This window comes from Macaca fascicularis, chromosome X (genome assembly GCF_037993035.2).
Source record: "Macaca fascicularis isolate 582-1 chromosome X, T2T-MFA8v1.1".
In the NCBI taxonomy this organism is placed as follows: domain Eukaryota; kingdom Metazoa; phylum Chordata; class Mammalia; order Primates; family Cercopithecidae; genus Macaca; species Macaca fascicularis.
The window spans coordinates 47,469,275-47,487,524 of NC_088395.1; the positions used below are offsets into that span (position 1 = coordinate 47,469,275).

The 18,250-nt window shown below is 45.7% G+C and overlaps 1 protein-coding gene and 1 non-coding gene across 7 annotated transcripts in view; both read left to right on the top strand.

Annotated features, from left to right (window-relative positions):
* ZNF157 (zinc finger protein 157) overlaps nt 1-18,250 on the top strand; it is a 50,154-nt gene that overhangs the window by 11,914 nt on the left and 19,990 nt on the right. The window lies entirely within an intron of this gene.
* Nucleotides 12,598-12,726, top strand: LOC123571506 (small nucleolar RNA SNORA11). The gene has a single exon (XR_006695660.2). It is a non-coding gene; the product is annotated as a small nucleolar RNA SNORA11 (small nucleolar RNA).

Sequence of the window (18,250 nt, forward strand, 5' to 3'; positions counted from 1 at the left end):
CTCAACCTGCCTGGGTTCAGGTGATCCTCCTACCTCAACCCCCCAAAAGTAGCTGGGACTACAAGCATGTGCCACCATGCCTGGTTAATTTTTGTATTTTTAGTAGAGACGGGGTTTCACCATGTTGCCCAGGCTGGTCTTGAACTCCTGGCCTCAAATGATCCTCCTGCCTCAGCCTCCCAAAGTGCTGGGATTACAGGTGTGAGCCACCGTGCCCACCCATTAAAAAAAAAAAAAAAACCATTCCAATAGGTGTGTGGTCGTATATCCTTGTTTTAATTTGCAATTCTCTAGTGACATGATGTTGAGGACCTTTTTATATGCTTATTTACCATCTGAATGTCTTTGATGAGGTTATCTTTTCAGATCTTTTGCCCATTTTTTAATTGAGTAGTTTGTTTTCTTATTGTTGAGTTTAAGAGTTCTTTGTATGTTTTGGATACTGTAACCTCCCAATGGGTTCACCTTGCCCGCTGCCTAGACAGAGCTGATTTATCAAGACAGGGGAACTACAATAGAGAAAGAGTAATTCACGCAGAGCCAGCTATAGGGGAGACTGGAATTTTTATTATTACTCAAATCAGTCTCCCTGAAAAGTCGGGGATTGGAGTTTTTAAGGATAATTTGGTGGGTAGGGGCCAGTGAGTTGGAAGTGCTGATTGGTCAGGTCACAGATCAAATCACAGGAGTTGAAGCTGTCCTCTTGTGCTGAGTCAGTTCCTGGGTGGGGGCCACAAGACCAGATGAGCCAGTTTATGGATCTGGGTGGTGCCAACTGATCAATTAAGTTCAGAGTCTGCAAAATATCTCAAGCACTAATCTTAGGTTTTACAATTGTGATGTTATTCCCAGGAACAATTTGGGTAGAGTCAGAATCTCGTAGCCTCTAGTTGCATGACTCCTAAACCATTATTTCTAATCTTGTGACTAATTTCTTAGTCCTACAAAGGCAGGCTAGTCCCCAGACAGGAAAGGTGTTTGTTTTGGGAAAGGGCTGTTATCCTCTTTGTTTTAAACTATAAGCCAAGTTCCTCTCATGCTGGGCTCGGTGGCTCATGCCTATAATCCCAGCACTTAGGCTCACACAGGCGGATCACCTGAGGTCAGAAGTTTGAGACCAGCCTGGCCAACATGGTGAAACCTCATCTCTACAAAAATACAAAAATTAGCCAGGTGTGGTGGCCTGCACCTGTAATCCCAGCTACTCGGAAGGCTGAGGAAGGAGAATCGCTTGAACCCAGGAAGCAGAGGTAGCAGTGAGCCAAGATCGCGCCACTGCACTCCAGCCTGGGAGACAGTGCCAGACTCCATCTCAAAAAACAAAACTAAGTTCCTCTCAAAGTTAGTTTGGTCTGTGCCCAGGAATGAACAAAGACAGTTTGAAGGTTAGCAGCAAGATGGAGTTGGTTTAGGTTGGATCTCTTTCACTGTAATAATTTTCTCATTATAATTTTACAACAGTGGTTTCAATACAAGTCCTTTATGAGATAAGTGTTTTGCAAATATTTTCTCCCAGTCTGTGGCTTGTCTATTCTGTCAGCAGTGTCTTTCACAGAAGATAAGTTTCTAATTTTAATAATGTACAACATGACTGGGCGCGGTGGCTCACGCCTGTAATCCCAGCACTTTGGGAGGCCGAGGCGGGCGGATAACAGGGTCAGGAGATCGAGACCACGGTGAAACCCCGTCTCTACTAAAAATACAAAAAATTAGCCAGGCGCGGTGGCGGGCGCCTGTAGTCCCAGCTACTCAGGAGGCTGAGGCAGGAGAATGGTGCAGTGAGCTGAGATCCGGCCACTGCACTCCAGCCTGGGCGACAGAGCGAGACTCCGTCTCAAAAAAAAAAAAAAAAAAAAAAGAATGTACAACATACTTTTTTTTTTTTCTTTCACAGGTCATACTTTTGCTCTTGTATTCATATACATATATATATTTACAGAGATGGGGTCTCACTAGGTTGCCCAGGCTGGTCTTGAACTCCTGGGTTCAAGCGATCCACCCACCTCAGCCTCCCAAAGTGCTGTGATTACAGGCACGAGCCACTGCACTTGGCTGGTGTTGTATTTAAAAACTCATCACCAAACTCAAGGTTTCTTGGATTTTCTTCTTTGTTATCTTATAGAAATTTTATAGTTTTCATTTTACATATAGGTCTATAATCCATTTTGAGTTAATTTTTTTTTTTTTTTTTTTTTTTTTTTTGAGACAGGGTCTGCATTCTAGCCTTTGTCACCCAGGCTGGAGTGCAGTGGTGCGATCTCGGCTCACTGCAACCTCTGCCTCCTGGGTTCCAGCAATTCTGCCTCAGCCTCCTGAGTAGCTGGGACTACAGGTGCACACCACCACAACCGACTAATTTTTGTATTTTTAGTAGAGATGGGGTATCACCATGTTGGCCAGGCTGATCTCGAACTCTTGACCTCAAGTGATCCGCTGCATTGGCCTCCCAGTTTTGAGTTAATTTTTGTGAAACATATAAGGACTGTGTCTAGATTATTATTATTTTTGCATATGGATGTCCAGTTGTTCCAGCACCATTTGTTGAAAAGACTTATTTCTTCACCGAATTTCTTTTGCTCCTTTGTCAATGATCAGTTGACTGTTTTTCTGTGTATATATATTTCTAGGCTCTGTATTCTGTTCCATTGATCTATTTGCCTATTCTTTCACCAATACCTCTGCCTTGATTACTCTAGTTTTATAGTAAGTCATGAAGTTGGGTAGTCTCAGTCCTCTGACTTTGTTCTTGTTTAGTACTATGTTGACTATTTTGGATTTTTGCCTTTCCATATAAACTTTAGAATCAGTTTGTTGATAGCCATAAAATAATTTGGTGGGAATTTGATTGGGATTATGTTGAATCTCCTGATCAAGGTGGGGACAACTGACATGTTAACAGTATTAAGTCTTCCGTTTAGCAGCAGAGAATCCATACGGGTCTGCAGCAACCTCAATTCTTGCCTACTCAGAAGAAAGAATTTGAGGGGCATAAGACAGAGTGAGAGACCGGGACAAGTTTTAGAGTTGTAGTGAAAGTTTATTAAAAAGCTTTAGAGCAGGGATGAAAGGAAGCAAACTACACTTGGAAGAGGGTCAAGCAGGCGACTTCAGAGATCAAATATGCGGTTTGACCTTTGACTTGGGGTTTTATGCTTCCTGGGTCTATTTTTTTTTTTGAGACAGAGTCTCGCTCTGCCGCCCAGGCTGGAGTGCAGTGGCCGGATCTCAGCTCACTGCAAGCTCCGCCTCCCGGGTTCACGCCATTCTCCTGCCTCAGCCTCCCGAGTAGCTGGGACTACAGGCGCCCGCCACCTCGCCCGGCTAGTTTTTTGTATTTTTTAGTAGAGACGGGGTTTCACCGTGTTAGCCAGGATGGTCTCGATCTCCTGACCTCGTGATCCGCCCGTCTCGGCCTCCCAAAGTGCTGGGATTACAGGCTTGAGCCACCGCGCCCGGCCTTCCTGGGTCTATATTACTCCTCTGATTCTTACCTTGGGTTGGGCTCTCCGCATGTGCAGTGGCTTGTCAGCGCTTGGGAAGGGGCTGCATGCACATTGTGGTTACTGAAGTTGTACGCACGCTCACTTGAGGAATTTTTCCGTTACCAGTGGAGTGTTCCTAAAGGAAGGTTACATACCAGTTAAACTCGGCCATTTTGCATCGTAGTGCACATGTCTTGAGCCCACTGGCCCAACTCCTGAGATCTTATTGGGAAGCTGCTGATCACCAGTTTCAGGTTTTTTTGTATCTATTGAGAGACTGCCTTTCCCTGGCGCCAGCTGCAACCAATTATTATTTTTATTTTTTATTGTTTTTTTTTCTTTTTTTTTTTAGGAGCAGCAGGAGGAGGAGGATTAGCAGGAGAAAAAGGAGGAGGAGAAGGAGGAGGAGCAGGAGGAGGAGAAAGAGAAGGAGAAGGAACAGGAGGAGGAGGAGAAAGAAGAGGAGGAGCAGGAGGAGGAGCAGGAGGAGGAGGAGCAGGAGGAGGAGGAGCAGGAGGAGGAGAAGCAGGAGGAGGAGCAGGAGGAGGAGAAGCAGCAGGAGGAGGAGGAGGAGCAGGAGGAAGAGGAGCAGGAGGAGGAGAAGCAGGAGGAGGAGGAGGAGCACCAGGAGGAGGAGAAGCAGGAGGAGGAAGAGAAGCAGGAGGAGGAGGAGCAGGAGGAAGAGAAGGAGGAGGAGCAGGGAGCAATTATTATTTTAGAGAAACAATTTTAACTGCCTGACCATCACCTCCTGGTGGGATTTGGGGGGTGGTGCTCTCCTGCTCTGCTCATGTCTAACTACCTAAGATAACTACCTAACTATTCTAACATTTCTGTCAATAAACATACAATCTCTCTCTGTTTACTTATATTTTCTGATATATTTCATGTCAAATTTTGTTTGATTTTCCTCATGTATGTCTTCTAGATATTTTGTTAGGTTTATGTATATTTTATCTTTTTGGTGCTAACGTAAATGGTATTGTGTTTTTAATTTCAAATATCAATTGTTCATTTCGGGTATATAGGAAAACAATAGACTTTTATTAAGCCTGTATCCTGTGACTTTACTATAATCACTTAATAGTGCCAGAAAATCCTTTACTGAAATGGATTGTGAGAGTAGCTAATTTATAGTGGTAGTATGTTTGATTTTGAATGCTGTAGAGTGGAAGAGCATGTCTGGGTTGATGCAGGACCCACAGCTCATAGTGACCAATCACAGATGGCTATACTTGAGCCAGACACACAAAAACACAAGAAGTTATTCATGAGGGAAGACCTAGCATGCCAGACTTGCCCAAAGCCCCTGTAAAGTGTGTTTACCCTGTCGACGAAAAGACTCAAACTCTGTAAAATATTTGAAGAGATTTATTCTGAACCAAATATGAGTGACCAATGGTAAGTGACACAGCACTCAGGAGATACTGAGAACCGGTGCCCAAGGTATGTGTTAGATGTCCATTGATTCCGTTTGGAAAGGCGGGACAACTTGAAGTGGGGGCTTCCAGGTCATAGGTAGATAAGAGACAAAAGATTGCATTCTCTTGGATCTTTGGTCAGCTTTTCACTGAATACATAATTTACATGTGAGCGGGGATAGAATAGTCTGCCTAATGAAACAACAGGGCAGAGGAAGCAATCAGATATCCTTTTGTCTCAGGTGAGCAGAGGGAGGACATTGAGTTCTGTGTGTCCTTTGTCACCCTGCACCTGTGAAGATAAGCTATCAATTTACGTTGCCAGGGTGAAATTCAACAGAACTTTTTTTTTTTGAGACGCCCAGGCTGGAGTGCAGTGGCGTGATCTCGGCTCACTGCAACCTCTGCCTCCCGGGTTCAAGCGACTCTCCTGCCTCAGCCTCCAAGTATCTGGGATTACAGACCACGCCCGGCTAATTTTTGTATTTTCAGTAGAGACGGGGTTTTACCATGTTGGTCAGGCTCGGCCTCCCAAAGTCTGGGATTATGGGTGTGAGCCACCGTGCCCAGCCCAGAACATCTTAAGGTAAAGGTCTTGAGGCCCACAAGGTATTTTCTTGTGGGCAAATTGTGAGGGAGGCATGTAGCCTTTTTTTTTTTTTTTTTTTTTAATCTTTGTAGCTATCTTACTTGGGAATAAAATGTGAAGCAGGTTTGCCTAACACTCCTTGGCTTAATGATTTTGGAGTCCCGAGATTTATTTTTCTTTCACAACCCTAAGTACGGGACTGTGTAACATATGCCAAGAGGAGCACCCCTGATGAAGCAGCTGATATGATGGACTGGCTTTATGGTGCCTGTGATATTCACCTGCTGAATATGTCCGTTACCCAGGCCATATTCAGCTATGGTTAAGGGGTCTTTTTGCATAGGCACCTCATGTAAACTTTTAGCTGCAAAATACAGCAATAGTCCCAAAAACCTCATTGAATTTGCTGCCCCAGCTTCCCTTCAGGGATCCCACAGCTGCTAATGAAAACATTAAGTCAACATGAAAATGAGGAGAAGCCTAGGGAAGAGTCAAGTCTACCAGCAAAGTGGAAATCTCTCAGTGGCTATTAAGAAATGGGATGGCCGGGCGCAGTGGCTCATGCCTGTAATCCCAGCACTTTGGGAGGCCGAGGTGGGTGGATCACAAGGTCAGGAGTTCAAGACCAGCCTAGTTAATATGGTGAACCCCCATCTCTACTAAAAAATACAAAAAAAATTAGCCGGGCGTGGTGGCGGGTGCCTGTAGTCCCAGCTACTCGGGAGGCTGAGGCAGGAGAATTGCTCGAACCCGGGAGGCAGAGGTTGCAGTGAGCCGAGATCGCGCCACTGCACTCCAGCCTGGGTGAGAGGGAGAGACTCAGTCTCAAAAAAAAAAAAGAAAGAAAGAAAAAATAAAAAAAGAAAAAAGAAATGGGATGGCTGGGCTTGGTGGCTCATGCCTGTAATCCCAGCACTTTGGGAGGCCCAGGCAGGCAGATCACCTGAGGTCAGGAGTTTGAGACCAGCCTGGCCAACATATAGTGAAACCCTGTCTCTACTAAAAAATACAAATTAGTGGGCGTGGTGGCGCATGCCTGTAGTCCCAGCACTTGGGAGGCTAAGGCAGGAGAATCGCTTGAACCTGGGAAGCAGAGGTTGCAGTGAGCCAAGATCACACCACTGCACTCCAGCCTGGGTTACAAAGCGAGACTCCATGTCTCAAAAAAAAAAAAAAAAAAAAAGGATGAATAAAATGGAAACTGATGATGTTGAAACAGAAGTCTTAAAACAGCACCATCAAGGTTGGGTGGGCCAAAGGGATCCTCCTTAGTCCCCAAACACTAAAGGGTCCTTAACAAGTTGATTCCATTTATCACAGTGTGGGAGGAATTTAAAAAGCTGGAAAGGCAAAGATTACAATGGGAACTCCGCCATCAACTGCCTGGGGCATTAGCCAGGCAGATTAGTCGAGGTAAAAAATTGACCGGCTGGCGCGGTGGCTCACGCTTGTAATCCCAGCACTTTGGGAGGCCGAGGCGGGCGGATCACAAGGTCAGGAGATGGAGACCATCCTGGCTAACACGGTGAAACCCTGTCTCTACTGAAAATAGAAAAACTAGCTGGGCGTAGTGGCGGGCGCCTGTAGTCCCAGCTACTCAGGAGGCTGAGGCAAGAGAATGGCGTGAACCCGGGAGGCGGAGCTTGCAGTGAGCCGAGATCGTGCTACCGCACTCCAGCCTGGGCGACAGAGCGAGACTCCGTCTCAAAAAAAAAAAAAAAAAAAAAAAAAAAACCCAAAAATATTGGCCAAGGTCAGTCCGGGTGCTGTAGTTCAGGCCTGTAATCCCAGCACTTTGGGAGGCTGAGACAGGTGGATCACTTGAGCCCAGGAATTCAAAACCAGCCTGGGCAACATAGTGAAATCCCATCTCTACAAAAAAAAAAAAAAAAAAAAAAAAAATTAGCTGAGCGTGGTGGTGCACGCCTGTAGTTCCAGCTGCTTGTGAAGCTGAGGTGGGAGGATCACTTGAGCTGGGGAGGTCAAGCCTGCAGTAAGCCATGATCGCACCACTGCACTCTGGCCTGGGGGCAAAGCGAGACTCTATCTCAGAAAAAAAAAAAAAAAAGTAAATAAAATAAAACAAAATAAAATAAAATAAAATAAAAAAGACCAAGGGCAAAGGTTCTTTGGCTCCACCCCGGGATGGGGACTCAAAGCTTTATGCACACAAAATGGGTGGCAAAGAGAAGTCTCTGGGTAAAATGGGAGGAAAAGAGAACTTTCTGGGACTCCTTTACATGGAAGCCTCATATATGGAGGTACCAAAATCCATTAGTGAAGGTGTAACATGGGCTACAACTAGATTGGGAGAATATAGAAATGTAACAGTTGATAGGATTAAGGTGTACATTTGGGTGAAAATTGGAATGTGTTTAAACAGGCTTTGTGGCTGGGTGCAGTGGCTCACCCCTGTAATCCCACCACTTTGGGAGGCCGAGGCGGGTGGATCACTTGAGGTCAGGAGTTCGAGACCAGCCTGCCTCACGTGGTGAAACCCTGTTTCTACTGAAAATTAAAAAAAAAAAAAAACAATTAGCTTGGTGTGGTGACACGTGCCCATAGTCCCAGCTTCTTGGGAGTCTGAGGCAGGAGAATCGCTCGAGCCTGGGAGGGGGAGGCTGCAGTAAGCCGAGATCGCGCCACTGCACTCCAGCCTAGGCGACAGAGCGAGGCTCAGTCTCAAATAAATAAATAAATAAATAAATAAATAATTAGTTTTTTTTTTTTTGTTTTTTTTTTTTTTTGAGACGGAGTCTGGCTCTGTCGCCCTGGCTAGAGTGCAGTGGCCGGATCTCAGCTCACTGCAAGCTCCGCCCCCCGGGTTTACGCCATTCTACTGCCTCAGCCTCCCGAGTAGCTAGGACTACAGGCGCCCGCCGCCTCGCCCGGCTAGTTTTTTGTATTTTTTAGTAGAGACGGGGTTTCACCGTGTTCGCCAGGATGGTCTCGATCTCCTGACCTCGTGATCCGCCCGTCTCGGCCTCCCAAAGTGCTGGGATTACAGGCTTGAGCCACCGCGCCCGGCCAATAATTAGTTTTTTTTAAAAATAAAAACAAACAGGTTTTACCTGAATGTTTTATGGGAATGGATGTTATGACTGACAGGGAATACTTCCTCTAACTAGTATTGTGACACTCAAACCTGTTGATGAAATCCCAGTGGAGGAATGTAAGGGTTGATGGGATTAAGGTGAAAGTTTGGAAAATTTGCAGATTTGAACAGGCTTTATTTGAAATGGTTGCATCTCTTTTACCTCAATGTATTATGGAGATTGAAATTGTATCTGACTGTGGAATGTTTCCCCTCTCTAGTATTGTAAATCCACCCTTCAAGCAGTATTACTTGGACATGCTAAATGGGAACCAATAAGATTGCCCAGGCCTACGAAGTATAGAATAGAACCTGGGGTGCCGGCACAGACAGATTATCTGTACAATAGCCCTTTGTGGAACAGAGACCGGCGCTTATGGCAAAAGCCTAAGAGCGCCTCCTAGTGGTAATCTGGGACTTTGGACTAGAGAATTTCCAGTTGAGCTTGGATTATGATTGAAGGACATAAAATAATTTTAAAACCTAAAATATCCATGATGTCTTGGGTGATAGTGTAAAGCTCCAATAGGGAGTGCAGTGCCCAGAGGAGTTCCATAATTACATGGAAATGGTTCGTACAAGAATATGCTGCCAGGGGAGTGCAGAGTTAGCAGTTTTCACAACCAGGTAGACTCTTCCGCCAGGACTAATGAAGGAGGAGTTGGTCAGTTCTATCATCGACTGGACAATGCTCCAGCTCTCAACTGACCAACAAAAAGATGCTTGGTTTGTGGATGGCAGTTCCAAGGCGAATGGACTGCGTCGTGTTTGGATGTCCCAATAGCATCCATTATAGCAAAAGGATCCAATTTAGGATTATGTTTAGCATTTACTTGTCATCACTTTAGTGTTATTCACTTGAGAAGGGTCCTTCTTTGCCTTTCATAACTCTTTGAAGATTTAATTAAATAATAGTATTTAAGTATTTACAAATGTATATTCTTCTCATAACAAACTCTTGAATGCTGGCTCTGTGTCAGGTACTGCCCTAAGCGATTCCACGTGTGTGTGTGTGTGGTGTTTGAGACAGAGTCTTCTCATGTTGTCTAGGCTGGAGTGAGGTGGCTTGATCTTGGCTCACTGCAACCTCCACTTCCCGGCTTCAAGCCGTTCTCCTGCTTCAGCCTCCTGAGTAGCTGGGATTACAGGTGCACGCCACCACGCCCAACTGATTTTTGTATTTTTAGTAGAGACAGATTTCACCATGTTGGCCAGGCTGGTCTCAAACTCCTGACCTCAGGTGATCCACCTGCCTCGGTCTCCCAAAGTGCTGGGATTACAGGTGTGAGCCACTGCACCCGGCCTTGATTCCACATATGAATTCACCCAAGTTTCACAGATGACAAGACTGAGGCTCAGAGGAAGGCAGTAACTTAGCCAGAGTAACAGCACAAGCATGAGTCAGAGCCAAGATTCAAACCTAGGCAGCGTGGCTCCCACCACCATGTTCTTACTTGTTCTCTTCTGTGTCCAGGAGATTCCCTCCTACCCGACCTTGTTCTCGACACTCTCTGGTTACTACTGCGTAGCCACAGTCTAAAGCAGTTATGCAACCATCCTAGGTGAGCTATGCATTTTTAAAAATTAAACTTTGATTTTGAGATCAGTATCGATTCCCAGGCAATTGTAGGAATAATACAGAGAGATCCAGTTTCCTCCAATAGCGACACCTTCCAGAATAACATCACAACAAGGATGTGGCCATTGACACAACCCCGAGATGTCTCCTGCTGCCATTTCACAACCAGACCTGCTACCCTTGTGCCTGCCATCTATCACCTCCAGGTTCCTAACCCCGACACTAATCTGTTCTCTATCTCTAGAATGTTATCATTTCACGACTGTTATATAAATGAAATTATACAGTATGTGACTTTTTTTTTGAGATGGAGTCTTGCTCTGTCGCCAGGTTGGAGTGCAGTGGTGTGATCTCGGCTTGCTGCAACCTTTGCCTTCCAGGTTCAAGCAGTTCTCCTGCCTCAGCCTCCCAAGTAGCTGGGACCAGAGGCGTGCACCATCACACCGGGCTAATTTTCGTATTTTTAGTAGAGATGGAGTTTCACCATGTTGGCCAGGCTGGTCTTGAACTCTGGACCTCAAGTGATCCGCCCATAATCCCAGAGTCCTGGGATTATAGGCGTGAGCCACCCCGCACGGCTCCCAATCTGCCTTTTATTTATTTGTTATTTATTTGCTTGTTGCCTTTGTTTCCTGTGTATTTTAGGATGCTTCTAGGTATAAATAAATATTAGAATAAAAGGAAGAAAAAAAGAAGAAAATATCAATACAAGTTTTAGAAAGTAGGCATGCGTGTCAGCAATCCTACTGAACTTACCGAACAAGAAAACTTTGCAGTCTTTTTTTTTTTTTTTTTTTTTTGAGATGGAGTCTCACTCTGTCACCCAGACTGGAGTGCAGTGGCATGATCTTGGCTCACTGCAACCTCTGTTCAAGCAATTTCGTCCCTCAGCCTTCCAAGTAACTGGGACTACAGGCGTGCACCACCATTACCTGCTAATTTTTTTTTTTTTTTTTTTTTTGAGTTGGAGTTTCGCTCTTCTTGCCCAGGCTGGCAACAAGTGGGGCGATCTCAGTTCACTGCAACCTCCGCCTCCCGGATTCAAGTGATTCTCCTGCCTCAGCCTCCCGAGTAGCCTGGGATTACAGGCATGCACCACGATGCCTGGCTAGTTTTGTATTTTTAGTAGAGATGGGGTCTCTCCATGTTGGTCAAGCTAGTCTTGAACTCCCGACCTCAGGTGATCTGCCCACCTCGACCTTCCAAAGTGCTGGGATTACAGGCATGAGCCACCGTGCCCAGCCTGATTTTTGTATTTTTAGTAGATGGAATTTCACCATGTTGGTCAGGGTGGTCTTGAACTCCTGAGCTCAAGTGATCCACTCACCCCAGCTTCCCAAAGTGCTGGGAGTACAGGCGTGAGCCACCATGCCTGGTCCTGAAGTCTTGCTTAATCTGTATATTCTAGGAAGACACAGCAGAGCAGGAGCTGCAATCAAGAATTACAATGCCTCAGTCGGGCGCGGTGGCTCACACTTGTAATCCCAGCACTTTGGGAGGCTGAGGTGGTCTCAGGAGTTCAAGACCAGCCTGGCCAATGTAAAACCCCCATCTCTACTAAAAATACAAAAATTAGCCAGGCGTGGTGGCGCATGGTAGAACCCCCATCTCTACTAAAAATACAGAATTAGCCAGGCGTGGTGGCGCGTGTCTGTAATCCCAGCTACTTGGAAGGCTGAGGCAGGAGAATCACCTGAACCCAGGAGGCAGAGTTTGCAGTGAGCTGAGATTGTGCCACTGCACTCCAGCCTGGGTGACAGAGCAAGACTCTGTCTCAAAAAAAAAAAAAAAAAAAATTGCAATACTTATACAGAGAAATCAATAATTCCTTTATAGTGGAGAGTTCCTGATACCTAATTTTTTATTACCTTATTATTATTATTTTCTTAGAGACAGCATCTTGCTTCATCTCCCAGGCTGGAGTGCAGTGACACAATCATAGCTCATTGCAGCCTCGAACTACTGTACTCAAATGATCCTCCCACCTAAGCCTCCTGAGTAGCAGGGACTGCCGGTGCTTGTCATCACATCCAGCTAATTTTTTAAAAATTTTTAGTAGAGATGAGGTCTGTGTTGCCCAGGCTGGTCCTGAACTCCTGAGCTCAAGTCATCCTCCCGCCTCAGCCTCCCAAAGTGCTGGGATTCCAGGCCTGAGCCACTGTGCCTGGCTATGTTTTTTTTTTTTTTTTTTTCAGTCAGAGTTTTCCACCTGAGTCTCCCGAATAGCTGGGACCATAGGCGCACACCAACATGCCTGGCTAATTTTTTAATTTTTATTTTTGTAGAGACAGAATCTCACTACGTTGTCCACTCTAGTCTCGAGCTCCTGGCCTCAAGCACTCCTCCTGCCTCAGCCTCCTGAGTTGGTGGGATTACAGGTGTGAACCACTGCATGCGGCAGTTCCTAATACTTGAGTGTCAAGAAATCTTCTGGGGTGTGCTCAGAGCACGGGGCCTGAAGAATGCTTCCTCTGTTTACAACACACCCAATGGGAATCTGGGGTCATTGTGATGAGGGGCACAAAACTTGTGACCTCTCTCTGAACAAATACCCCACATATGAAAAAAAAAAAAAGAAATCTTTTGTTAAATCTTCATATGGATGATAGAAACAATATTTTATTTTCTTTTTCTTTCTTTCTATTTTTTTTTTTTTGAGATGGAGTCTTGCTCTTTTGTCCAGGCTGGAGTGCAGCGGTGTAATCTCAGCTCACTGCAACCTCCACCTCCCAGGTTCAAGCAGTTCTCTTGCCTCAGCCTCTCAAGTAGCTGGGATTATAGGTGTGCACCACCATGCCTGGCTAATTTTTGTATTTTTAGTAGAGACAGGGTTTTACCATGTTGGCCAGGCTGGTCTCGAACTCTTGACCTCAAGAGATCCTCCCATCTCAGCCTCCCAAAGTGCTGGGACTACAGGTGTGAACCACCACACCCGGCCGGAAACAATATTTTCAATTACCACCTTTTCATAAGTGATATTACTGGTCTTCTATGGCTGTTTGTCTTTTTGAAAAGATTTTTTCATCAATTTCTTTCTTTCTTTTTTTTTTTTTGAGACAGAGTCTTGCTTTGTCGCCCAGGCTGGAGTGCAATGGCAGGTCTCAGTTCACTGCAACCTCTGACTCCTGGGTTCTAGCGATTCTCCTGCCTCAGCCTTCCAAGTAACTGGGAGCCATTAACTTGTTTTCAAGACAGAGTCTTGCTCTGCTGGCCAGGCTCAAGTGCAGTGGCCTGATCACAGCTCACTGCAGCCTCAATCTCCCAGGCTCAAGCAGATCTTCCCACCTCAGCCTCTCGACTAGCTGAGACTATAGGCGCACGTCACCATGCCTGGCTAATTTTTTAATTTCTTGTAGATAGGAGGTCTCTCTATGTTCCCCAGGCTGGTCTCGAACTCCTGGGCTTAAGTGATCCTCTTTCCTTGGTCTCATTCAGTTTTTAAGTAAGATTTTAAAAACTACAGGATGAAGGGTGGGCACAGTGGCTCACACCTGTAATCCCAGCACTTTGGGAGGCCGAGGTGGGCAGATCACTTGAGGTCAGGAGTTCGAGACCAGCCTGGTCAACTTGGCGAAACCCCGTCTCTACTAAAAACACAAAAATTAGTTGGGTGTAGTGGCACATGCCTGTAGTACCAGCTACTTGGGAGGTTGAGGTGAGAGTATTGCTTGAGTCCAGAAGTTCGGGGCTGCAGTGACACAAGATCATGCCACTGCACTCCAGCCTGGGTGACAGAGGGAGACTCTGTCTCAAAGAAAAATAAAAGGAAGCCGTGGTTATTGCATACTGTACTATACTTGCCTCGATATATCTGAGTAGAATTTGCATTCCACGTGTTTTCATCTTTACCATCCTCTTGAATCTTCAGTCTATCTTCCCTTCCTTTTTGATGTCTTCATGCTTTTCCAACACTCTTCTTCTGGCTGGTTCTATTTTTTTCTGAGTTGGTAGATGATGCACAATTTGAGTTTTCTGATGATTTTGTTCTCAAATAAGTCTGTGTGGGAGGAGCATTACTAAATAAGGAAGTGCTAGTCAATATCCAGATGACTAGGAATGGATAAAGTATTGTTCCCAACAGGGACCCAGTGTCCCCATGGGAAGAGCATACCTTGGATATAGTCAGTCTTCCTATCTGTGCCTCAAAATGCTGTGCTGCTTCTTAAGGAGCTTCCAAAGGGAAACTGATTTGTGAAGTGAGAACCACCAAAAAGACAGAATTGAATGACCGCAGTAGTGCTTCTTTCTCTTGCATAAGATTTCCTCTTGGGCCAGGCACAGTGGCTCACGCCTGTAATCCCAGCACTTTGGGAGGCTGAGGCGGGCGGATCACCTGAGGTCGGGAGTTCGAGACCAGCCTCACCAACATGGAGAAACGCCGTCTCTACTAAAAATACAAAATTAGCCGGGCGTGGTGGCACATGCCTGTAATCCCAGGTACTCGGGAGGCTGAGGCAGGAGAATAGCTAGAACCTGGGAGGCGGAGGTTGCAGTGACCTGAGATCCTGCCATTGCACTCTAGCCTGGGCAACAAGAGCGAAACTCCGTCTCAAAAGAAAAAAAAACTTTCCTCTTGAATTCCATTTCTGCCTGTTTTTAGCAGAACAGCAGCTTTGGCAGCTTCTGTCTCTGTCTCTGTCTCTCTCTCTGTCTCTGTCTCTCTCTCTCTTTTTCTGGTCTTTGTGAAATGAGCAGCACTCTGTGTGATTCCATGTGGTTGTCTGTTTCATATGTCTTTCAGCTGCCCTATATTCTGCCTTTCCCGTTTCTTTGTTCTTACATTCTTTTTGTCGATTGTTCTTGTTTCTTTTGATATCCAGCATTTCTCTTTCAGTTTTCCTTCTCAATTTCCCCCTTGATCTCTTTGTTCTTCCACTTACCTTTTCAAGTATTTTGGTTAGTCTTAGTCTGTTCACTCTGACAGTGAGGTTCTTGGTAGGTCTTTGATTTGACCTTCCTCTAAGCTCCCTTTGAGGCAATGACATGCCCTGATCTGTTTCCTCTTGTTTAATATATATGACTTTGTGTCAGGAGAGGTAGGTGGTGTATCACAAAACTCAACATTTCTGCACTGAAAGTTTTCCGAAGTGTTACTGGTTTCAAATGAGGGATGAAACAGTTACTAAACTTTCCGACTGGCTCCCATTTGCAACTCATGTTTCAATTTTTAGTTAGTGCATCTTTTGGTTTACTCTCTTGTCTGAAATACTCGGGACCAGAAGTGTTTTGGATTGTTTTTTTTCTTATTTTGGAACGTTTGAGTTATATTCACTGATTCGGGATCCCTAATCTGAAAATCTGAATCCAAAATGCTTTAATGAGCATTTCCTTTGAGCATGATGTTGGTGCTCAAAAGGTTTTGTATTTTGGAGCATTTCTGATTTTGGATTTTTTTTTTTTTTTTTTTTTTTTTTTTGAGACAGACTCTTGTTCTGTCTCGTCCAGGCTGGAGTGCAGTGGTACGATCTCGGCTCACTGCAACCTCTGCCTCCTGGGTTCAAGCAATTCTCCTATCTCAGCCTCCTGAGTAGCTGGGACTATAGGTATATGCCACCACACCCGGCTAATTTTGTATTTTTAGTAGAGACTGGGTTTCACTGTGTTGGCTAGGCTGGTCTTGAACTCCCGACCTCAGGTGATCCACTCACCTCGGCCTCCCAAAGTGCTGGGATTACAGGCGTGAGCCACTACACCTGGCCAAGATTTTGGATTTTTGGATTGGGGATACTGAAACTGTATTGATTTTTTTTTTTTTTTTTTTTTTTTTTTTTGAGAGGGAGTGCTCTGTCACCCAGGCTGGAATGCAGTGGTGGGATCTCGGCTCACTGCAAGCTCCACCTCCCAGGTTCACGCTATTCTCCTGCCTCAGCCTCCCGAGTAGCTGGGACTACAGGTGCCTGCCACCATGCCTGGCTAATTTTTTGCATTTTTAGTAGAGACGGGGTTTCACCTTGTTAGCCAGGCTGGTCTCAATCTCCTGACCTCGTGATCCACCCACCTCGGCCTCCCAAAGTGCTGGGATTACAGGCATGAGCCACTGCGCCCGGCCCTGAACCTGTATTGATTTTAATAGCAACAGAACTGTTTGAGGATGCTTCTGTCACTTTGTCGTCTTCCTAACCTGCAGCCATCTGTGTAGGCTGTTTATCATCAGCTGCCATGACACTATGACAACTGTGATGCTACTCTTGGCCACTGTGATGACGACCTGAATGGTGCCCTGGAAGTATAACATCATTCCCCTCTCCTCTTCTGGAAAAAGACACTTGTCATTTCATTTAGGGGCTACCCAGTTAATCCAGAATGATCTCAACTCAGATCCTTAACTACATCTGCAGAGATCCTTTTTCCAAATAACACCCAGGTAACATTCACCATGCCTGGGTGTTAGGATGTGGATATATCTTTTGGGGGAGCATACCATTCAACACTACAGTTTTTCCTCTAGCCTCCAAATTTATGTCCATCCCACATGCAAAATACATTCATCCCATCCCAACATACCCCAAAGTCTTAACCCATTACGGCATCAGTTTCTGCCTGTGGATCTGTGAAACTGGAAAACAAGTTACCTGTTTCCAAAAGTACAATGGTGGGATAAGCATAGGATAGATATTCCCATTCCAAAAGGCAGAAATTGGAAGTCATAAAGGGTTCACTGATCCCAATCGAGTTTGAAACCCAGTAGGGAAAATATCGTTAGATTAAGGCCTGAAAAGAATCCCCTGTTGAGGCTGGGCATGGTGGCTCACACCTGTAATCCTAGCACTTTGGGAGGCTGAGGCAGGTGGATCACCTGAGGTCAGGAGTTCGAGACCAGCCTGGCCAACATGGTGAAACCCCGTCTCTACTAAAAATACAAAAATTAGCCAGGCACGGGTGGCGCACCCCTCTAATCCCAGCTACTCAGGAGGCTGAGGCAGGAGAATCGCTTGGACCCGGGAGGCGGAGGTTGCAGTGAGCTGAGATCCTGCCACTGCACTCCAGCCTGGGGGACAGAGCAAGACTCTGTCTCCAAAAAAAAAAAAAAAAAAAAAATCTCCTGTTGCTTTGCTCTCTTGGCCTCTGCCTCACCCATGCCTCTGCACCTGTGGTTCTGCCCTTGGAGTCATTCTTCCTTTTTCTTGAAGGTAGCACATGTTTATAACCAGATAGTTCGATTAGCCCATTTCCTGCCTGTAAAATTTTGGAAGTCTGACAGCCTTCTGTCATTTTGTCTTTTCTCTGTTTCTTTCCGTTTAAGCTGGCAGTGTTTGTACTGGTATAACATTCTCAAAAGCCTTGTCATTCTCCTGTGTGTGTTCCTATTAGACAGGAAGGCCATCCACAGAGCTTTCTTGGATAATCCCATCTCTATTCCTGATTCTGCTGAAATGGGTCATCAGATCCTTGAGTCACATATCTAATCTTTCCAGGAAAAGAGCATGCTTTCCCAACAGTGAATTTTCTTTTTTTCTTTTTGAGACAAGGTCTCACTCTGTCATCCAGGCTGTAGTGCAGTAGCATGATCACAGTTCACTGCAGCCTCAACTTCCTGGGCTCCAGCCCAGCTATCCTCCTGTCTCAGCCTCCTGAGTAGCTGGGACTACAGGCGTGAGCTACCACCCCCAGCGCCCCCCCTCTTTTTTTTTTTTTGAGGCAAAGTCTTGCTCTGTCGCCCAGGCTGGAGTGCAATGACGAGATCTTGGCTCACTGCAACCTCTGCCTCCCGGGTTCGAGTGATTCTCCTGCTTCAGCCTCCCAAGTAGATGGGACTACAGGTGTGTGCCACCATGCCCGGCTAATTTTTTGTATTTTTAGTAGAGACAGGGTTTCACCATATTAGCCAGGATGGTGTCAATCTCCTGACCTCGTGATCCGCCTGCCTTGGCCTTCCAAAGTGCTGGGATTACAGGCATGAGCCACTGCGCCCCTTTTGTTTTTTATGGAGGCTTCATTACCTAGGCATGATTGATTAAACCATTGACCACTGGTGATCGAGTCAACCTTCAGCCACTCTCCCCTCCCAGGAGGTTGAGTGTGGGGCTCAAAGTTCCAACCCCAATCAGGCACTTGGCTAATTCTATTATTTTTTGTAGAGATGGG